Below are 24,502 nucleotides of genomic sequence, written 5' to 3' on the forward strand. Positions count from 1 at the left end.
TGGAACGTTGACCAAGTTCTCGTGCGCACGGTTTCTGACACGAACATCGAGCACTCAGGGGCTCGACCATCTACTTGTCGTTCATAACAACCTGTCCCTCGCTGAAGGACAATTCTGAAAGACAAGCTGAAGGACAAAACTCTCAGCGACAATTCTGAGCGACCATTTTCCACTCGTTGAAGATTGTCGTTCAGACCACGTGATACGATAAGTACGCGAAAATGCTTCTTCGAGAGTAATTCATCTTCTGACCAATCAGCGCTATGTTAAGGAAATACAACAACTACTATGTTTTTTATTTTAATTGTTCTTCCTGCCGGTGGCAACAGAAACATTCTGTTTATTTACTTTCTGTCCCTTCCGTGTGTTTTTTTTCCCTATCGCAATGAATGGTGCTCAACCCAAGCGATGCTCCAAGACCATCGCCGCTCAGTATGAGGTGATGATAATTTTTTTGGAGAAACGCCATGTTTTAATTCAGGGGAAGCTGTCCTCTGACCTCACAAGTCACGACAAAAATACAACATGATCACGGCTGGCGACAAAATTAAATGCCATTCCGTATGGTCCCAGCGAAGATGGGAAGGATTGAAAAAAGGTGAGTACTTCCAAGTTTGTTGAATTTTACCTTGTAATTTATGAAATATAGTTAATTTATTAAATATGTTTCATTTATAAAACCAAAAGTTTTGTTTCCTGCTGATGTTAGAAAAATTACAGAAACGAAATAAGGAAATATTGCATTTAATCGCTTAAGCTAAATTTTTTTTTATCAACATCTCTCAAAGGAAAAAAAATCTAATGTAATTGTTTTTTGTGTGGTTATGAACAATGGTAGAATGTTACAAAAATTAACAGCGGTCCAAACAGACCTTTTTGAATCTGGTTTTTGAAGGTTGAATTAATGTGGCAGTTATGCATAGGATGATTATTTAAACCACAACATTTCTTTTTGTGTAGACATGGACTCACTACAAGAGTCCTGTGAAAAAAAATGTGAAATTCTTTACATTGTGATCTCATTAAATTTAACTTTTGGGATACTGTGCCTATTACCTCTGGCATACAGAAATGTTTCACGCATTTCCAATTGAGTTTTGTGGTCTTCCAGTTAGTGCCGTCTTAATGCTATGGCTCCCCCCCCCCACCCCCACCAGGTTTGAGACTGCTCTGCATTTTTAGAAACTTATAACACATACAGTTGTGACATGATGGCATTGGGTTGTATCATTATTGTATATAACTGTCTGAAAGTTTGATGCATAATGGATATGATTATGAGGTATTATTTGTTAAATCTCCTTCACTTGAATACACATTTCAGGTCCTGTTGATGTATCCCTTACTGTTCCTTCCCATCAAGAGGAAACAGCCTCAGCTTCATTGAACAGGACGCCACAACGAAGAAAAAAAAAAAAAAGGATGCTATAGAAGAGCTCATACAGGCACAGGAGGAAACTGCAATAACCTTCAAAGAAGTACCCACTTCTATAAACAATCTTTCATCACAGTTATGTAACATGTTTAAAGATTTTATTGAAGTATATAAGAAAAATAAAAATTGTGATTTTTTTTCCTTTTTATTGATTGAATTTGTATTGCTGTATTTCATTTAGATAGGTCACTTTTTAATCTCCCACAGGAGACTGGAGGATAATATGGCCCTGTTTACAGTTAAATTCAACCATTTAAAAATTCATGAAATGTATGCATTGGCTAACAGAGATCAGGAAATAACAGATTGGAAAGTTAAAATGAACAAACATAAGGAAGGATCAAGATCACTAAAAATATTTTAATAAAAACTATTTCCGATATCTTTTTAAAACCAAAATCAATGAATTCCTCACACCTTGATTAAGTAACGAGTCAACTCTCAGTTACATTCAGTTTCATTGTGCATTTATTATTTTCTTTTCTTGCAAAATTTGAGGTATGGCAAGAATTTAACTGCCAGGACAATACATTGCAGCATAAAACATTCGAAACACAAGACATTTTATAAGCAATACTACATTCAAAAACTGAAAACATCACAATCAAAAATTCACAAAGATAAAACTTGGAAGACAAACACAACATTTGTGCATGCCCTTCTGGTCAATAATGCTTTCCCTCCTTATTTTTGACTGCATTCACACATATAGGTTGGAAAAACACACCCGCAGTCAGTGTTTACCGCTCCAAAAGAAAAAAAACCACACAGTTCACTAGCAATAGTCATCATTACCGCTGAGCATCCATTGCCTCGATGTTAAGAGTCAGAAGTTCTGTCTGAAATAATAAAAAAACTATGTAATGATAGTTAAAAAGACTGCATAGAAGCATGTGAATTATTAAAACCTGACATTGTGTCAGACAGAAATCATTACAAATATCCTGAAATTTAGTAATGGAAAAAAAATTTCTTTACATAAAGGGTAAGAACAGTGTTCAGACAACATACGTGTATAGTAATACAAGAATAAATTCTGTTTGATAGTTTGTATAAAGATATCACACCTTTTCTTATTTTATGTCATTGCATAGTGACAGTTTTCATGGAACGTATCATAAATGACTACTAAACCAGACATGCACCTAAGCCATATTGCTCTGCGGAACTTCTAGCAAATTGATACATGTTTGAATGTGTGTGTCCGTGTTGTGAACCTAATGTGAAGCTTGTTTCTGTCTAATGTTTGGTATAGTGATGCCATGTGGCACCCATAGGCGTAAACTCATTGAAAATTTGGAGGGAGGGGTTCAGGCTCAAATAATGGTGTCGTATAAATGCAAAAACCATATAACTGGTGCTTTTAAAAAATTAACCCCCCCCCCCCTTTCCACAGACGTTTCCCAAAATTCAAAATCATAAAGGATGATTATTGGCAAGAAGTTGAAATACTATATTTCTCACCAATTGTGCGTTGACGGAGTGAAACTGCTTCCCGTTGACGTAGGAAGGCTCTGGATACTTCTTGTCAAACTTTGATGGTGCCACAACAGGCATGTGTATACAGTCTATGGCACAGATAATTCCCAGGAATTTGAGCTTCTCCCAAAAACTCTCTTACAGGTCGACATATTGGGACATCTCACATACTTATGTAGCATCAACGTATTGATGGCCTCAGTAACTGTATGGATAGAGTTACTCACAGACTGTTCGTACATCCCCAAACTGACGTCTTGGCTCAGGCTTCTTTGGTAGGCACCAGTGACATGCACATAGAACCTGCGCAAAAGTCAAATCAAACATGAGGTAGTTGTTCAAGATATATTGTAAAATTATTATATTTGAATAAGCTAATGTTATGGTAAAGTGCTATGAGAAACTTCTGTTAGAAACAAATGCTAACGCGCTCTCGGAAAATGTAACCATCACCCCCCCCCCCCCCCAAAACATGAAAAACAATGACATATAGTGTAACTATCGGTTAGTAATGGAATGGTCATTATAACGAGCATATAGACTGTATACCGTATCTCTCACTCATCCCCCCCAGTGCAAAAGTGCAAGGGAAAAACATGCATAAGTGAGAGCAGGGCCACAACTAGAGGGGGGAGCAGATGGGTATCGGGCACTAGACCCGAAGGAGGTGCAAATTTCATTCTGATACCTCTCCTTCAAAACGTTACAAAGGGGCATCAAAATACTAGCTTCCTCAGTGAGAGAGGCATACAAGCGAATAGCATTATTATCCATGCAGTGTGCAATCGCTTCAGTACTAACAGAAATAGGTAAACCATTAAGTGAATATTTCATTGGAACAACTGTGATGGACAAAGGGTGATCTAAACAAAATACTGTAAACTTGTTTAGGGTACTTATTAATTTTACACACACACATATATACACAGGCAAGGCTTGACAAATGGAAAAAATATTTAAGCGCCTGCCCAATTTCTTAGCTGCCCTCCAAAATTTGGGAATCACAGGTCTGGGGTTGTTTCAAGAACGCAATGGGTCCATGTGCCCCCATTCCGCAGGGACCCACCCCTACGCTTGGATCTTTGCCGGTTCTTTCCAGAAAAGGTGAATTTAGCGTGTAAAACAATGAAAAATGATAGAAATCAGCCCCACCTTTGTGGGTACCATGCATGGGCCTCAGGCAAAGTTATATTCTAGGACTCCCTTAATTAACTGAAAGGGCCTGTAGCTTATAAATTTTATGCTTTCCTCGCGAGAATCATAGCACCAACTCTCTGTTACGAGGCCACTTATGCACATCGGGTCGAACAGAACTACATATTTTGTGCATGAGTTTTTCAAAATACTTTTATTTTGAAAGCCTAGTGTTTTTTAATGAATATCAAAATTACTTGAAAACATCGTGAATATAAAAAATGTATAGGCCTAAATAGGCTTACGTTAAGTACTTGATTCGTTTTCCATTATTAATAAAAAACATTCATTCAAAATGAAACAACGAATAATTTCTGATTATAATTATTTTAATTTAAACGTTAATTATTACTTACCTTTCTCTCAACTGTCAGCGGTGTCTCGAGTTCCGACCTATGGGCCAACATCGGCGCAATTCCTCGAACATTTTTCTTCAACCTAAAAAGGTCCACGAATTCTTTATCCGACAGCTTAAACGCATCCATGACGTATCTATTTCAAACCGGAGCACGTGCAGGCATTTGAGAATCGTAATAATCATTTAACAACACGTAAGTCGACACCATCGCCATTGTTAAGCCTACTGAAATAATTGTCCTTCCGCTGAACGAGAGGTTCCCGGCTCTCGTTCACAATTGTCCCTCCCAGCGATCCGCATTTATCGTTCACGAAGAATATGGTCGCAAAAACTTCCCTTTTATCGCTCATAACGAGAAATCGCTGAGTGAACGATAAAATCGTTACTGGGGACAAGTAGATGGTCGAGCCCCTGGGTACTTCAGGGGAGCACCGCGTGGTGCTCGCGAGCAACGGGTTCAAGATGCCTGCTCTACATAAAAAAAAAAGAGAAATCGATTTGTCATAATAACAGTGCATTGAGACTTGAAGCGACCACATTTCAATGTTTTTGTGACTCGATGGCGAAAGATTTTCACATGCAAAATTTATAAAAATTTGAATCACGATATGATCCAAAATATGGAATTCCATAAAAGAGAAATTATTCTTTCTGATAATGACGCTTTAAGCATGATGCATGATATGACTTACAACTGATACCAGCAATGTCCAAATCTTATTATTCATAAAAGGACCGATTTGCCGTTATGATGAAACATGAATGGTGCGCACTCACTTCAAATACAGGGTTTGCGCAAATGAATGACACAATTTAAAAAATTTATACTTCCAAAACTCTCACACAATTTAATCTGTGACACGTGAAAATGAAGTCGCTGAATAGAGGGCGACACTTCCGCAGAAGGCAGTGCCTGAAATTAAAAATAGTGACAATGAGAGAAAGAAAAGTTGTGTATTATAATATGCAGGATTGTTTTTGCAATGCAGGGTGTTGCATTGTTTTGCAACTTCTATGCAGGGTGCATTTAGAAGTTTGTAACTGAAAAAGAAACAAAGTTCAGTCAATTTCAGTTAATACGTTATACGGAAGTGCTGCCGTCTATTGAGCAACGTTGAAAAAAAATCGTTGAATATTTTTCTTTATTTCTATGTATCACACATTATATGTATAGTTTCGAAAATATAAATTTTTTAAAACCGCGCCATTCATTTCCGAAAACCCTGTATTTAAAACTGTTTTCTACCATACGTTATACTTTTACTTTATTCAGAAATCGGGTCGAGACTTTTAAATTATAAAACATTATATTAATTCTAACAAAACATTAGTTGAAGTTGCACAAAAAATATAATGGGTGTGATAATTACATTCAATAATTTTACATAATATTTTCTAATTTTATCACCGTTAAAATATTTATAGTAACTGTGTGGTATTCGTTTTGTTTGAAGAAACCATAAGAAATTTTGTTTTATGGGAAAAAGTTCTTTTCCAACTACATACTCATTTTATTTCTTAATTTTCATGATTTCTTTGGCAAAAAAGGTATCGCTATTTTAGATTTATTTTTTCACACAATATTTCCAAATATATTTTGTGTTGTCTTTTTCTTTAATTGTCTTTTAACGTTTTAGAGAACTTATTCAGTTCCCACGTTTTCGTAAAAATCGGCATGGTTTTTACTTTAAAAGAGGTCAGGGGTTTTTTCTTTTTTTGACTGACTGGTCTGAATCAATTTCTGTCCATGCATTTACGGATGAACCAAGCCTGGAAAATATGGTAGGCATTAGACAGATTGCAAGAGTAAATCTTTTGTCTGATGTAATCACAAATGGAGAGAAACGATAAAGGCAAATACACGGAAAAATATTAAATTCCTAATGCGTTTCGCACACCCGCTGGTGCCGTCTCCAGAGAAGCATAATAATTACCATGCTGACCGAGGATTCCACTTGGATTGGGTACCGAATCTATGTTCCTGGTTGCTCAGCGGAAAAAAATACGCCTGCTCAAGTCAAACGTTGTGGTCAGAATCGTACTGAGCGCCTGCACCTTTTAATGTATCGTTATTATTGGTTGTTTGGGAGAAGAAGCTATTTTATTAGTCTATTCGAATTTTCTTACAATTCCCGCTCGTAATAAACTTACGCTATGATGCCGATATCGGTGATAAAGGGGATAATGATGAATAGACGAATAAGATAGTTCCATTTCGCAAGCAACCAATCAGAAGTTCTGGCGCAGAACGTTGCATCTGACTTACATGCAGGCGCTCAAATTCGTTCTGACCACGACGTTGAACTTAAATAGTCGTATTTTTCCATCGTACAAACGGGAGTTGAGATCTGGTAACCGACCCAAGTGGGATCCTTGGCCAGCGTGACAGTGGTCATATTTATCGTCTGAAGACGGCACTCATAATGTGTCGAAATGCATTAGAATTGTTTTTGTTTTTCCGTGTGTTTGCTTTTATCGTTGTTCCTCATTTGTGATGAGAGAGATTTTTTATTTTGATTGCGCCTGAACAGCGCCTGCGGCTTCGCCACATACGGTTTGATTCTTCAATCGTCACAATTGAGGAGTTAGCTTTTCTATATGGAAGGTATCCTTTGTCTGATATAATCACAGAAGTAGAAAAACGTAGAACTGTCGGTGTATTTGGCTTTTTCATTGGTCTACTTCCGTGAAGGAGCTTTTTCGATTGGCCAAACCGGACGGTGAAATGTCGCACGCACGCACACTGCCACCATTGCGATAGAAAGCTATCCATGGCAAAGTAAAATTTAATGTTGAAATCGGTGTTTCGAAATCTGTGCTAAATAGTTTTACAAATAAATAAATTCGGGAATCAAACTGGAAAATCTTCATTGATATGTTAATACTGAGATCACACAGTTCATACTACAAATCTTAAAGATAAACATCCCACACTGAATAAATAACACTGAGATCCAATTCCATCTGGCATAATAGTTGGAAAGAATCGGTGAGTTTTATGAACTGGGAGAAATTCTGTAGCGGGGGAGCATATTTCACTTTGAATTAATGCTACGTTAGATATTTATAGACTGGCAGTTGTTTGTTCATTGGTTATTCAAACGAAATCTTCTAATGCAAGTATAAATGAATATGTACGTGGCTTTTTCGTTTATTCAGGCTCAATATGTTAACACATACACCAATCTGCAGCTTCTGGAAATAAAGATAGAATGAAGTTATCAAAAAAGAGATACTGTATTCCTTATTATATCCTGAGCTAGAAGACTGCATTTGTTCAGAGCGGAGAAACACAAAAATTTGATGAATAAACTAATGGATTTTTAAAATTTGGAACATTCGAAATTTCATGGACGTTAACATTATGGTTCTTCCGAGAACTGGTAGTTTTCAGGTTTATTTACATTAAGGTTTCAAATGCAATCTTTAGTTGTTATTTCTCTCATATGTTTTGGAGGATATGTTTCAATTATACACAGAATGACATTTTAGTTTTAAATTCGGTACAGTACTTCCTATTTTAATGGTATTTTCGAAATCAAGGGAAAATTTTATATTTTACCGAATTGTTATCCACAAACAGTCGGTCCCGTTTAAGTGGAGGGATATCAATGGTTCCAGCGCATAATATCCGATTAGTCAGGGAAAAAAATCACTTGCCGTTAGTATAGTTTTTAAAAATGTCATATATTTTGCAACGTCTTAAATGATTTAAACACCAAATTGTTCTTTTGCTGCCATCCGTGTAACCCTCTTTTTGAAGCAGCAAAATGTTCACAGTTTTCAAAATCTTTGCCGGTTTCCTCTGCTTTCTGCGTAATCATGGCGCTGTTTATTAATGCATTTTTGATTCTTTCAGCACGAAACCATTGCAAGCTTGGTCGAAAAACGTCGAAATCGAATTTTCTCTTACGTTTTCTGATCAAGGTTCCGTTCTTTCACCAATCTTCTTCAGTTTCATCAGAATTTTTTTTCATGTTCTCGATCTGAAATTGAAAAAACAATTTCATACTCTTTGGCAATTTTTCAGTTTGAGTTTTTGTTATTATTATATCAAAAACTTTCAATTTGTTGCACAAACAGAAAAATGCCTTTTTCTCGAGATCATTTTTCTCACTTCAACTCAATGGATTTTTTTGGTTTATCATCTCTCCCTTAACTAAATAAAACAATAAAACAGCTAAATAGTTAGTGTTTTGGTTAGGAATTCACCATGACCATCTTCGATAGCGGAAGTGCTGTGTTTGTGTGTCGGGGTGCTATACCCCACCACTCGGAAGAATCCAATTGATTAAATAGCTTACCAAGAATCGGTGACCTTTTTGCGAGTTTTATTTATTTTTTTTTTCCTCGTTTCTTTCTTTCATCAAATTCGTTTTTTAATGAGTGTAATTTATTGGATGTTTAATAAAGCAGTGCATATTTTCTCTGGATTTTCAGAATGTGTCTCAAAAGGTTGGCTTAGAACGAATTACTGGTCTCTATGGAGTCTTAATGTGGCGATGAGAAGATATTTTGGCTGCCAAAAGTGGTGCATATGAAGAATTTTTTTGAAGGCAACGACAAAGTAAGCGATGTAGCATTTTTCAGTGACCATGAGACACTCACTTGCAAACAGAGCAAAGTCTGAATAAGTAGGGGATTCTGTGGGATTAAAAAAACAAAACAAAATCATAATACTGTACTTTAATGATATTCTTAAAATTAACGTTATGGTCTAATAGACCTACGCACGTTCTTATACAAGTCTGTTTTTTTAAATATACTTTTTCTACATTAACCTGAAATCTTGAAAAACAAAAAAACATTTTTAATTTATAAGTTTCTGTTACTAAATTTGTAAGAACAATCCTTACTACTCCACAAACAGATACCTTTCTATAAATTTGTCAGGTGTATCATACAATGAAAATTAACTGATGAGTACTGTTTTAATTGGATTAAAAAAAATAAACAGCTGTTTCATAATTTCGATCACATTCGTAATATGTTTCAACACAAACAATAAAATAATATTTTATTTCTTTATCTCTCTCCGAAATAAATGGAACCGGTGAGTAGTTAGTGCTGTAGTTACAAATTCACCATGACCATCTTCAGTAGCGTAAGTGTTGTGTGTGTGTGTGTTATTTTGGTGCTACCATACCTCTCGGAGGAATCCAATTGCTTAAATAGTTTATTAAGAATCGGTGACCTTTGCAGGTTTTATTTGTTCTTTTCCCATCTTTACAGTTCAAAGAAGTAAAAAGAAGAAAGTAATTTCACCGATGCTATGCATTAAAGATGACATATCCAGAAAAGTAGAAAATCTCCCCGATTCGCGTCTTTTTCCATTATCTTCTGAAAATAAAGCGCCGAAAAAAAAAATATATTTTCATGGCAGTGGTGGGTGGTGGTTAGCACTCTAAAAAGCTTACCCTGGAGGAAATACAAAATTTGCGCTTAGCGGTTCTCAGTGGGGGAAGGAAAAGAAAAAAAACCTTTTCCGTCGGAATTGTTTGCTTTCCTCTTTCTGGTTATATGAATATATATTTATATATCAATCTCATTTTTTTATACCCTTATCCCGAAACCATAACTAGTTTTCATTTCCAGAATGGATGCATGCATGTATATTCAACCTCAATTATTCCAAGTTTTCTACTTGGACACATTTTCCGTTATGATATGAAACGTTTTTGACAACGAGAATAGATTTTGTTCTCTTTTATTTCGCGTTTTTCATGGTATGGAATGATTTCAATTCAATTTTGTTTAGCTGAAGATTTTAGAATAATGAAAGGGTAGTTCTAGAAAAAACCCCAAGAATCATGCATTTTTTTTTTTAAATACGGTAAAACCTCGATAAGTCGTCATCCAAGTTTTGGGGGAAATTGTGACTGATAATTTAAGCAAAGTTTAGTCAGTTTCAAGTGCAATTCAAAAGGTCTCGCCACGGAGAGCAACAGGCCTACAACGTTGCTATTATTCAATCATGGCACTTCACTCATAATAAGAAAAATTGCTGGCAGATGGTATGACTACACATAACAAGTAATTAAAAAACAAACTTCACGTTAGGTTCACAACACGTACACGCACATTCCGGCATGTACCAATTCGTTAGAAATGCAGTACGAGCTGCATGTACGGTTAAGTAGTAGTACTATTAACTTAATGTTATATTCATAGGCGTTAGCAGAATTTTTTCAAGGGAGTGTTTTCATTGTTTCTTCTTCTGAAGGGAAGGGGGAGGGAAGGTTACGTTGTTTCTTGCAAAACAACACTATAATCTCGGTTTAAGGGGGCGGGGTTAGAACTCCAACCCCTCCTTTCCTTGCGTACGCCAATGGTTAAGTTAAACGGGAAGTTTACCTGTTTAATTACTTACAATTTATACAAATTTCTCGTTTTAATTCTGACTAATCAGAGCAATGTTAGAATAGTTAACTTTTATCTGCAGCTCATCCATTTTATAGCACGTTTAATGTTGTGCTTTAAATTCTTCAGCAGTAGTTCATGGTACAAACATAAGGTAATCTCTAATACAGGACATTATGTGCATATGTGGTAAGATCGCTTCTCCTTATCATTCACAAAACGATTCCATTCCCATACATCAAATGAAGCAAATATGAAACACTCCCTCTGGCGGAGCAATCTGCTTTATAAAGAAAAATGCAGCAATGGGGAATCGCAGAAATTGATGCAGTTCCTGGAAAAAAATATATAGAGTCATATAAGTTATACACATATGTATACACGGTGTCCATAATTCAATAACCTTATTTCAAAGCTGCCTACAGCCGAAACCAATCATCCGAAAATTGTGAAATTTTGTTGATGGGAAGTTCTCTCACACACAGCGGAAAAAATAGTTTCAAATATCGTCACCAGAGGACATTTTACTTATAAATTACACACAGCCACACTTTCTACTTGCACAATTTTTGTGTCAGCAAAACGTGTTCCACGTGATGGCCATAATTTTCAGCTAACATCTGAAATCCTGGACCGCAACCTCCTATACTTATCTTTGTAGAAACGACTATTTTTCCTCTTCCAGGACGAGTAGATAACGATCTACTTATTAGCTACTACAGCTTATTCAAATTTCCGAGGTTCCTAACAGGGACTTTTTCGAATCCCTTTCAAATCTTGTAATGTCTGAAATTTCCGTTAGAGCAGCTACTGCGGAATCAGCGTTATGGGAAAACAATTTTTAATAACAAAGTGTGAGATCTCGTAAACAAGATCCCCGTTAATGTTTCTGATCCTGACGTAGAAAAAAATTTTACATGCATAATACAGGTTATCAAAGTAATTTGTCCTCTGGTGACAATATTTAGAACTAATATTTTTTTCCCTGTAAGAAAATCCCATTCCCTTCGTCTTCGTTGCCACTCACAAAAGATTCATAATTTTGAGATGATAGTTTTGACTGCAGGCGACTTTGAAACAGGATTTTTTAATGGTTATCTTATTGCCTATATAATGAGAAAAAATCATGGCCATTCCACGATCGCTTATTTTGTTTGTATTCATTTTTATATACTATAATACGCAATTTTTATTTCGTCCGCTATACAATTTTTATCTTATGTATATCAATGTAATATTTAGAGAGAAATAATAAATATATACTCCGATCCAACCTTTATGGCAGATATCACTATTCTGTAACACGTCGAGGTTGGGTTCGATTTTCAAAGTCGAAGCTTTTGTGGACACGCTTGTATTATTTCCGATGATCTGTCCGAGAACAAGAATAGTCAATAGTTGGCAATTTACTGCGATTTTATTACGTTATCTCTGTGTGTCCGTGAGTGGCGCCGAAATGTGCGTATAACTATCAGTTTACGAGCGTATCGTATCTGATGTCACGTGTGAAGTTGATGCTGCCATCTATATTTATAATTATTAGTCGATCGTAATAATTCAATACGTATTTCGTTGAAAGGTCTGCTGTCCTCAGTGGTCAGGTAGTTTTACGTGGAGATAAGCCCGCATTTCTGTGACTACACGGGAAGTGTGTTGTATTTGCATTTCTGGAAATTAAAAAAATTTGAAAAATAATATTTATGCGTGCCAACTCATTTGTTTGAATTCTAAGGGAAAAAAACAGAAACAAAACAAATAAACACAACAATATGATTCCAAGAATAGCAAAGAGGATCTTCGCCAAAGCATGTCTCATAATATTTATATGTTAATGTTTATATATGCAAAAGTAAACAAGTTTTTTTTTACATAGGGTTTTCCAAGCTATATAACAGGATTTTTTCTAGTTTTTTTTACCAGCACTACACGTACGTGTTTTTTTAATCCTTCGAGTAAAGAAAACACGAACAACTCTCAGCTGTAGCGGTCATTATGAGGGTAATTACTGTGGCTAATTGCGTTACCGTAATTACTCTTGGGGGAAGTGGACCGTGGCGTGTTTATGGAAACAAGATTTTAGTGGAATACTTGGACGAGAAAAAAAAAATACCGGGGCTTACCTGCATCCTCATATTTTCTTCACGCGTTAAAAACCTAATGTGATGATAACATCAACACCTAATTGAATTAACATTATTAATTAAGCATAAAATAATTACCAAAAAATGAAAGAAAAATATACTTCTTTATAGGAATATGTAGGGGAAAAACTGAGAAAAAGAAGCTGGCTCTTATTTGAGCAGACAACAAAAGGATAGAGCCTCAAATATCTGTCTGTAATGAGGTGATGATCGCTGGTACTTCAGTCAAGATCAACCACGGTCAGAATATTCGGTCGAAACACACTATTATTATAAATATTAGTGACAACGCAGGACACATTTTCATGAATCGCCTTGTCTTAAGATGATTGCAGCCGATTCTTGAGTGAAGTTGTAGTGAAGATAAGCGTACTTTTATTTTTTCACATGGTGGTGAAATTCATATGAGTTGCTACTGAAGCAGAAGTATATGGATTTTTGTTATCTAGAGGAACTACTACTTCACCACACCCCAAATCCAGCGATATCGATATACTGCAATTTAATGCCGCAAACGAGTTGCTTTGGAAATGAAAGCCCCATCTATCGGTGGTCGCCTCAAGCTCGTTGGGGAAAATATATTTTTATCTATATTCTTCCCCCGTATCGAACCAGGGGCTCGACCATCTACTTGTCGTTCATAACAACCTGTCCCTCGCTGAAGGACAATTCTGAAAGACAAGCTGAAGGACAAAACTCTCAGCGACAATTCTGAGCGACCATTTTCCACTCGTTGAAGATTGTCGTTCAGACCACGTGATACGATAAGTACGCGAAAATGCTTCTTCGAGAGTAATTCATCTTCTGACCAATCAGCGCTATGTTAAGGAAATACAACAACTACTATGTTTTTTATTTTAATTGTTCTTCCTGCCGGTGGCAACAGAAACATTCTGTTTATTTACTTTCTGTCCCTTCCGTGTGTTTTTTTTCCCTATCGCAATGAATGGTGCTCAACCCAAGCGATGCTCCAAGACCATCGCCGCTCAGTATGAGGTGATGATAATTTTTTTGGAGAAACGCCATGTTTTAATTCAGGGGAAGCTGTCCTCTGACCTCACAAGTCACGACAAAAATACAACATGATCACGGCTGGCGACAAAATTAAATGCCATTCCGTATGGTCCCAGCGAAGATGGGAAGGATTGAAAAAAGGTGAGTACTTCCAAGTTTGTTGAATTTTACCTTGTAATTTATGAAATATAGTTAATTTATTAAATATGTTTCATTTATAAAACCAAAAGTTTTGTTTCCTGCTGATGTTAGAAAAATTACAGAAACGAAATAAGGAAATATTGCATTTAATCGCTTAAGCTAAATTTTTTTTTATCAACATCTCTCAAAGGAAAAAAAATCTAATGTAATTGTTTTTTGTGTGGTTATGAACAATGGTAGAATGTTACAAAAATTAACAGCGGTCCAAACAGACCTTTTTGAATCTGGTTTTTGAAGGTTGAATTAATGTGGCAGTTATGCATAGGATGATTATTTAAACCACAACATTTCTTTTTGTGTAGACATGGACTCACTACAAGAGTCCTGTGAAAAAAAATGTGAAATTCTTTACATTGTGATCTCATTAAATTTAACTTTTGGGATACTGTGCCTATTACCTCTGGCATACAGAAATGTTTCACGCATTTCCAATTGAGTTTTGTGGTCTTCCAGTTAGTGCCGTCTTAATGCTATGGCTCCCCCCCCCCACCCCCACCAGGTTTGAGACTGCTCTGCATTTTTAGAAACTTATAACACATACAGTTGTGACATGATGGCATTGGGTTGTATCATTATTGTATATAACTGTCTGAAAGTTTGATGCATAATGGATATGATTATGAGGTATTATTTGTTAAATCTCCTTCACTTGAATACACATTTCAGGTCCTGTTGATGTATCCCTTACTGTTCCTTCCCATCAAGAGGAAACAGCCTCAGCTTCATTGAACAGGACGCCACAACGAAGAAAAAAAAAAAAAAGGATGCTATAGAAGAGCTCATACAGGCACAGGAGGAAACTGCAATAACCTTCAAAGAAGTACCCACTTCTATAAACAATCTTTCATCACAGTTATGTAACATGTTTAAAGATTTTATTGAAGTATATAAGAAAAATAAAAATTGTGATTTTTTTTCCTTTTTATTGATTGAATTTGTATTGCTGTATTTCATTTAGATAGGTCACTTTTTAATCTCCCACAGGAGACTGGAGGATAATATGGCCCTGTTTACAGTTAAATTCAACCATTTAAAAATTCATGAAATGTATGCATTGGCTAACAGAGATCAGGAAATAACAGATTGGAAAGTTAAAATGAACAAACATAAGGAAGGATCAAGATCACTAAAAATATTTTAATAAAAACTATTTCCGATATCTTTTTAAAACCAAAATCAATGAATTCCTCACACCTTGATTAAGTAACGAGTCAACTCTCAGTTACATTCAGTTTCATTGTGCATTTATTATTTTCTTTTCTTGCAAAATTTGAGGTATGGCAAGAATTTAACTGCCAGGACAATACATTGCAGCATAAAACATTCGAAACACAAGACATTTTATAAGCAATACTACATTCAAAAACTGAAAACATCACAATCAAAAATTCACAAAGATAAAACTTGGAAGACAAACACAACATTTGTGCATGCCCTTCTGGTCAATAATGCTTTCCCTCCTTATTTTTGACTGCATTCACACATATAGGTTGGAAAAACACACCCGCAGTCAGTGTTTACCGCTCCAAAAGAAAAAAAACCACACAGTTCACTAGCAATAGTCATCATTACCGCTGAGCATCCATTGCCTCGATGTTAAGAGTCAGAAGTTCTGTCTGAAATAATAAAAAAACTATGTAATGATAGTTAAAAAGACTGCATAGAAGCATGTGAATTATTAAAACCTGACATTGTGTCAGACAGAAATCATTACAAATATCCTGAAATTTAGTAATGGAAAAAAAATTTCTTTACATAAAGGGTAAGAACAGTGTTCAGACAACATACGTGTATAGTAATACAAGAATAAATTCTGTTTGATAGTTTGTATAAAGATATCACACCTTTTCTTATTTTATGTCATTGCATAGTGACAGTTTTCATGGAACGTATCATAAATGACTACTAAACCAGACATGCACCTAAGCCATATTGCTCTGCGGAACTTCTAGCAAATTGATACATGTTTGAATGTGTGTGTCCGTGTTGTGAACCTAATGTGAAGCTTGTTTCTGTCTAATGTTTGGTATAGTGATGCCATGTGGCACCCATAGGCGTAAACTCATTGAAAATTTGGAGGGAGGGGTTCAGGCTCAAATAATGGTGTCGTATAAATGCAAAAACCATATAACTGGTGCTTTTAAAAAATTAACCCCCCCCCCCCCTTTCCACAGACGTTTCCCAAAATTCAAAATCATAAAGGATGATTATTGGCAAGAAGTTGAAATACTATATTTCTCACCAATTGTGCGTTGACGGAGTGAAACTGCTTCCCGTTGACGTAGGAAGGCTCTGGATACTTCTTGTCAAACTTTGATGGTGCCACAACAGGCATGTGTATACAGTCTATGGCACAGATAATTCCCAGGAATTTGAGCTTCTCCCAAAAACTCTCTTACAGGTCGACATATTGGGACATCTCACATACTTATGTAGCATCAACGTATTGATGGCCTCAGTAACTGTATGGATAGAGTTACTCACAGACTGTTCGTACATCCCCAAACTGACGTCTTGGCTCAGGCTTCTTTGGTAGGCACCAGTGACATGCACATAGAACCTGCGCAAAAGTCAAATCAAACATGAGGTAGTTGTTCAAGATATATTGTAAAATTATTATATTTGAATAAGCTAATGTTATGGTAAAGTGCTATGAGAAACTTCTGTTAGAAACAAATGCTAACGCGCTCTCGGAAAATGTAACCATCACCCCCCCCCCCCCCCCAAAACATGAAAAACAATGACATATAGTGTAACTATCGGTTAGTAATGGAATGGTCATTATAACGAGCATATAGACTGTATACCGTATCTCTCACTCATCCCCCCCAGTGCAAAAGTGCAAGGGAAAAACATGCATAAGTGAGAGCAGGGCCACAACTAGAGGGGGGAGCAGATGGGTATCGGGCACTAGACCCGAAGGAGGTGCAAATTTCATTCTGATACCTCTCCTTCAAAACGTTACAAAGGGGCATCAAAATACTAGCTTCCTCAGTGAGAGAGGCATACAAGCGAATAGCATTATTATCCATGCAGTGTGCAATCGCTTCAGTACTAACAGAAATAGGTAAACCATTAAGTGAATATTTCATTGGAACAACTGTGATGGACAAAGGGTGATCTAAACAAAATACTGTAAACTTGTTTAGGGTACTTATTAATTTTACACACACACATATATACACAGGCAAGGCTTGACAAATGGAAAAAATATTTAAGCGCCTGCCCAATTTCTTAGCTGCCCTCCAAAATTTGGGAATCACAGGTCTGGGGTTGTTTCAAGAACGCAATGGGTCCATGTGCCCCCATTCCGCAGGGACCCACCCCTACGCTTGGATCTTTGCCGGTTCTTTCCAGAAAAGGTGAATTTAGCGTGTAAAACAATGAAAAATGATAGAAATCAGCCCCACCTTTGTGGGTACCATGCATGGGCCTCAGGCAAAGTTATATTCTAGGACTCCCTTAATTAACTGAAAGGGCCTGTAGCTTATAAATTTTATGCTTTCCTCGCGAGAATCATAGCACCAACTCTCTGTTACGAGGCCACTTATGCACATCGGGTCGAACAGAACTACATATTTTGTGCATGAGTTTTTCAAAATACTTTTATTTTGAAAGCCTAGTGTTTTTTAATGAATATCAAAATTACTTGAAAACATCGTGAATATAAAAAATGTATAGGCCTAAATAGGCTTACGTTAAGTACTTGATTCGTTTTCCATTATTAATAAAAAACATTCATTCAAAATGAAACAACGAATAATTTCTGATTATAATTATTTTAATTTAAACGTTAATTATTACTTACCTTTCTCTCAACTGTCAGCGGTGTCTCGAGTTCCGACCTATGGGCCAACATCGGCGCAATTCCTCGAACATTTTTCTTCAACCTAAAAAGGTCCACGAATTCTTTATCCGACAGCTTAAACGCATCCATGACGTATCTATTTCAAACCGGAGCACGTGCAGGCATTTGAGAATCGTAATAATCATTTAACAACACGTAAGTCGACACCATCGCCATTGTTAAGCCTACTGAAATAATTGTCCTTCCGCTGAACGAGAGGTTCCCGGCTCTCGTTCACAATTGTCCCTCCCAGCGATCCGCATTTATCGTTCACGAAGAATATGGTCGCAAAAACTTCCCTTTTATCGCTCATAACGAGAAATCGCTGAGTGAACGATAAAATCGTTACTGGGGACAAGTAGATGGTCGAGCCCCAGGGTAAAGAATTCGTGAACCTTTTTAGGTTGAAGAAAAATGCTACGAGGAAAATGTTCGAGGAATTGCGCCGATATTGGCCCATAGGTCGGAACTCGAGACACCGCTGACAGTTGAGAGAAAGGTAAGTAATAATTAACGTTTAAATTAAAATAATTTTAATCAGAAATTATTCGTTGTAGTGGTGTTTCATTTTGAATGAATGTTTTTTTATTAATAATGGAAAGCGAATCAAGTACTTAATGTAAGCCTATTTAGGCCTATACATTTTTTATGTTCACGATGTTTTCAAGTAATTTTGATATTCATTAAAAAACACTAGGCTTTCAAAATAAAAATATTTTGAAAAACTCATGCACAAAATATGTAGTTCTGTGCAGTGCCGTCTTAACACGTGGGGCCCTTCCGCGTACGACCCGATGTGCATAAGTGGCCTCTAAGAGAGAGTTGGTGCTATGATTCTCGCGAGGAAAGCATAAAATTTATAAGCTACAGGCCCTTTCAGTTAATTAAGGGGGTCCTAGAATATAACTTTGCCTGAGGCCCATGCATGGTACTCACAAGGGTGGGGCTGAAGGGGCCCGGGGACGATTTCTATCATTTTTCATTGTTTTACACTCTAAATTCACCTTTTCTGGAAAGGAACGGCAAAGATCCAAGCGCAGGGGTCCTGCGGAATGGGGGCACATGGACCCATTGCGTTCTTGAGACAACCCCAGACCAGTGATTCCCAAATTTTGCAGGGCAGCTAAGAAATTGGGCAGGCGCCTAAATATTTTTTCCATTTGTCAAGCCTTGCCTGTGCATATATGTGTGTGTAAAATTAATAAGTACCCTAAACAAGTTTACAGTATTTTGTTTAGATCACCCTTTGTCCATCACAGTTGTTCCAATGAAATATTCACTTAATGGTTTACCTATTTTTGTTAGTACTGAAGTGATTGCACACTGCATGGATAATAATGCTATCACTCGTATGCCTCTCTCACTGAGGTCCAGAACTAGATGCTTGGTCACCCGGGGCAAGCGAGTATTTTGATGCCCCTTTGTAACGTTTTGAAGGAGAGGTATCAGAATGAAATTTGCACCTCCTTCGGGTCTAGTGCCCGATACCCATCTGCTCCCCCCTCTAGTTGCGGCCCTGCTCTCACTTATGCATGTTTTTCCCTTGCACTTTTGCACTGGGGGGGATGAGTGAGAGATACGGTATACAGTCTATATGCTCGTTATAATGACCTCATTTAATAGCAACCATTCCATTACTAACCGATAGTTACACTATATGTCATTGTTTTTCATGTTTTGGGGGGGGGGATGTGGTGGTGGTTACATTTTCCGAGAGCGTTTGTTTCTAACAGAAGTTTCTCGTAGCACTTTACCATAACATTAGTTTATTCAAATATAATAATTTTACAATATATCTTGAACAACTACCTCATGTTTGATTTAACTTTTGCGCAGGTTCTATGTGCATGTCACTGGTGCCTACCAAAGAAGCCTGAGCCAAGACGTCAGTTTGGGGATGTACGAACAGTCTGTGAGTAACTCTATCCATACAGTTACTGAGGCCATCAATACGTTGATGCTACATAAGTATGTGAGATGTCCCAATATGTCGACCTGCAAGAGAGTTTTTGGGAGAAGCTCAAATTCCTGGGAGTTATCTGTGCCATAGACTGTATACACATTCCTGTTGTGGCAACATCAAAGTTTGACAAGAAGTATCCAGAGCCTTCCTACGTCAACGGGAAGCAGTTTCACTCTGTCAACGCACAATTGGTGAGAAATATAGTATTTCAACTTCTTGCCAATAATCATTCTTTATGATTTTGAATTTTGGGAAACGTCTGTGGAAAGTGGGGGTTAATTTTTTAAAAGCGCCAGTTATATGGTTTTTGCATTTATACGACACCATTATTTGAGCCTGAACCCCTCCCTCCAAATTTTCAATGAGTTTATGCCTATGGGTGCCACATGGCATCACTATACCAAACATTCGACAGAAACAAGCTTCACAACACGGACACGCACATTCAAACATGTATCAGTTTGCTACAAGTTCCGCAGAGCAATATGGCTTAGGTGCATGTCTGGTTTAGTAGTCATTTATGATACGTTCCATGAAAACTGTCATTATGCAATGACATAAAATAAGAAAAGGTGTGATATCTTTATACAAACTATCAAACAGAATTTATTCTTGTAGTACTATACACGTATGTTGTCTGAACACTGTTCTTACCCTTTATGTAAAGAAATTTTTTTTCCATTACTAAATTTCAGGATATTTGTAACGATTTCTGTCTGACACAATGTCAGGTTTTAATAATTCACATGCTTCTATGCAGTCTTTTTAACTATCATTACATAGTTTTTTTATTATTTCAGACAGAACTTCTGACTCTTAACATCGAGGCAATGGATGCTCAGCGGTAATGATGACTATTGCTAGTGAACTGTGTGGTTTTTTTTTTTTGGAGCGGTAAACACTGACTGCGGGTGTGTTTTTCCAACCTATATGTGTGAATGCAGTCAAAAATAAGGAGGGAAAGCATTATTGCCAGAAGGGCATGCACAAATGTTGCGTTTGTCTTCCAAGTTTTATCTTTGTGAATTTTTGATTCTGATGTTTTCAGTTTTTGAATGTAGTATTGCTTTTAAAATGACTTGTGTTTCGAATGTTTTATGCTGCAATGTATTGGTCCTGGCAGTTAAATTCTTGCCATACCTCAAATTTTGCAAGAAAAGAAAATAATAAATGCACAATGAAACTGAATGTAACTGAGAGTTGACTCATTACTTAATCAAGGTGTGAGGAATTCATTGATTTTGGTTTTAAAAAGATATCGGAAATAGTTTTTATTAAAATATTTTTAGTGATCTTGATCCTTCCTTATGTTTGTTCATTTTAACTTTCCAATCTGTTATTTCCTGATCTCTGTTAGCCAATGCATACATTTCATGAATTTTTAAATGGTTGAATTTAACTGTAAACAGGGCCATATTATCCTCCAGTCTCCTGTGGGAGATTAAAAAGTGACCTATCTAAATGAAATACAGCAATACAAATTCAATCAATAAAAAGGAAAAAAAATCACAATTTTTATTTTTCTTATATACTTCAATAAAATCTTTAAACATGTTACATAACTGTGATGAAAGATTGTTTATAGAAGTGGGTACTTCTTTGAAGGTTATTGCAGTTTCCTCCTGTGCCTGTATGAGCTCTTCTATAGCATCCTTTTTTTTTTTTTCTTCGTTGTGGCGTCCTGTTCAATGAAGCTGAGGCTGTTTCCTCTTGATGGGAAGGAACAGTAAGGGATACATCAACAGGACCTGAAATGTGTATTCAAGTGAAGGAGATTTAACAAATAATACCTCATAATCATATCCATTATGCATCAAACTTTCAGACAGTTATATACAATAATGATACAACCCAATGCCATCATGTCACAACTGTATGTGTTATAAGTTTCTGAAAATGCAGAGCAGTCTCAAACCTGGTGGGGGACCTATGCATTAAGACGGCACTAACTGGAAGACCACAAAACTCAATTGGAAATGCGTGAAACATTTCTGTATGCCAGAGGTAATAGGCACAGTATCCCAAAAGTTAAATTTAATGAGATTACAATGTAAAGAAGCTCTTCGCTTGTGAGAAAATGTGACATTGGATGAAGTGAATTTCACTTTTTTTTTCACAGCACTCTTGTAGTGAGTTCATGTCTACACAAAAAGAAATGTTGTGGTTTAAATAATCATCCTATGCATAACTGCCACATTAATTCAACCTTCAAAAACCAGATTCAAAAAGGCCTGTTTGGACCGCTGTTAATTTTTGTAACATTCTACCATTGTTTATATAAAACACACAAAAAACAATTACATTAGATTTTTTTCCCTTTGAGAGATGTTGATAAAAAAAAATTTAGCTTAAGCGATTAAATGCAATATTTCCTTATTTCGTTTCTGTAATTTTTCTAACATCAGCAGGAAACAAAACTTTTGGTTTTATAAACGAAACATATTTAATAAATTAACTATATTTCATAAATTACAAGGTAAAATTCAACAAATTTGGAAGTACTCACCTTTTTCCAATCCTTCCCACTTTGCTGGGACCATACGGAATGGCATTTAATTTTGTCGCCAGCCGTGACCATGTTGTATTTTTGTCGTGACTTGTGAGGTCAGAGGACAGCTTCCCCTCAATTATAAAGCATGGCGTTTCTCCAAAAAAATTATCACCTCATACTGAGCGGCGATGGTCTTAGAGCATCGCTTGGGTTGAGCACCGTTCATTGCGATAGGAAAAAAAAAGCACACCAAAGCGACAGAAAGTAAATAAACAGAATGTTTCTGTTGCCACCGCCAGGAAGAACAATTAAAATAAAAAACATAGTAGTTGTTGTACTTCCTTAACATAGCGCTGATTGGTCAGAAGATGAATTACTCTCAAAGAAGCATTTTCGCGTACTTATCGTATCACGTGGTCTGAACGACAATCTTCAACGAGTGGAAAATGGTCGCTCAGAATTGTCGCTGAGAATTTTGTCCTTCAGCTTGTCTTTCAGAATTGTCCTTCAGCGAGGGACAGGTTGTTATGAACGACAAGTAGATGGTCGAGCCCCAGGGACTTCATTGCAACCCCCACGCTGGTAGACGATATCTAGAGGACCAGCGTCCTTACACCTTTTTCTCCTTGAGGGCCGGTGGATTTAAGTGAACAATTTCACGGACCGGTATAAATGGGAGAAATAATTTGAGGAAAAAAAAAACAATGGTAGAAAAATTTCCTAACCTCCTAATTATTATATTTCAAAAAATATTACTATTATACGAGAGAAATATCATTTAGCTGGGATTTCTTCTGCCACCTATCGAATAAAAATAGAACTGTCTGTTATAATTCTTCGAATGAAATTCGAGGTGTGTTTTAAACCAGTATGGACCACAAAAATAAACAATATATAGTATAGTACTATGCAGCATATTATTTATTTTTACATTGTATACTGAAGTAAATTTTATACGCCTTATTATCGATTAATGTATTTGTATTTTATTTGAATATACATAAAATAATTTTATAACATTTTGGAAGACTTGATATTGGTAAACTTAACAGGCGGGCGAAGCATCATTTAGGTTCCGCCATGAAATCATGTATTATACGTACCAAGAAAAACCACTTTCAAAGGAAAATGATATATCGTTCTGACGCATTCAGATCTCTTAGGGAAATGTTTCTTTTCATTCACTCATCCCTGGTTTGAGCCCAGCATTGAAATCGCGATTTATATGGGGATCAAACGTGATTATACTGCCTACTTACTCCACTGTTTAATTCCACGATTTTAAAGCAGTGTTTTTTGGTCCCCCCCCCCCCCTAAAATTTGCCGCCCCCAAAATATTTCTGTTCATTTTCCCCTGCTGTAGTTGCAGTCACCCTCGTTGTTCTCCCTCTAGTTCTGTACTAGACCGAATCTTCTGTTCATACCCTTTTAGCCCGTATTGCAAAGGGGAAGGTGGTTCGATAACCCCCCCCCCCACCTCGCAGAGGCCTGTACAGTTTTTCTTTCGAAATTCATCCCGCATTGCATCCAGTTGTTTGTTCTTGCATGATAGCAAAGACTAACGTCATCTCATACTAACGTCACATACAAACAGATGACCAAATGCCATCTGGAGCCGCTACAAGTTGTTGCGTCACACACTTTTAAAGTAACCCCGATCTCAACACGTACAAATTCGAAATTCTGACAACAAAAATACGTTAGGGGCTACACATACACTTAGAACATCCCCTCCGGCATGTACGGGTTAGTTAGAAATTCCGCAGACGAATGTGTACGAGGTGTATGTACGGATGAGAAGTACTAGCAAGCAGTCTATATCACAATGGATGTGGTGGAATTATCATTATTCAGCTATAGTTCCAATGAATCAGTACATGCCGCAATGTATGTTTTCTGTGTATGTGTGGCCCTTAAAGTATTTATGTTGCCAGGATCGTTTGCGACTTTATGCTTGTCGAGTTCCATAATTGCTTTAAAAGTGCGTGACGCATCAGCTTCAGATAGCGTTTGCACACC

The 24,502-nt window shown here is 36.7% G+C and overlaps 1 long non-coding RNA gene across 2 annotated transcripts; it reads left to right on the top strand.

The window, feature by feature from the left end:
- Positions 1–18,482: 18,482 nt before the first annotated feature.
- LOC149063896 (uncharacterized) lies at positions 18,483–20,958 on the top strand. Of its 2 annotated transcripts, XR_016195728.1 has the most exons (3): positions 18,483–18,528; positions 19,866–20,183; positions 20,793–20,958. It is a non-coding gene; the product is annotated as an uncharacterized LOC149063896 (long non-coding RNA). The 2 variants fall into 2 exon arrangements; XR_016195729.1 differs by lacking the exon at positions 18,483–18,528 and having other exon boundaries at positions 19,831–20,183.
- The last annotated feature ends 3,544 nt before the right edge of the window (positions 20,959–24,502 follow it).

Source organism: Pholcus phalangioides, unplaced genomic scaffold (genome assembly GCF_987345545.1).
Source record: "Pholcus phalangioides strain wild (caught in Gottingen) unplaced genomic scaffold, Ppha-v1.0 ptg000042l_1, whole genome shotgun sequence".
Classification (NCBI taxonomy): Eukaryota; Metazoa; Arthropoda; class Arachnida; order Araneae; family Pholcidae; genus Pholcus; species Pholcus phalangioides.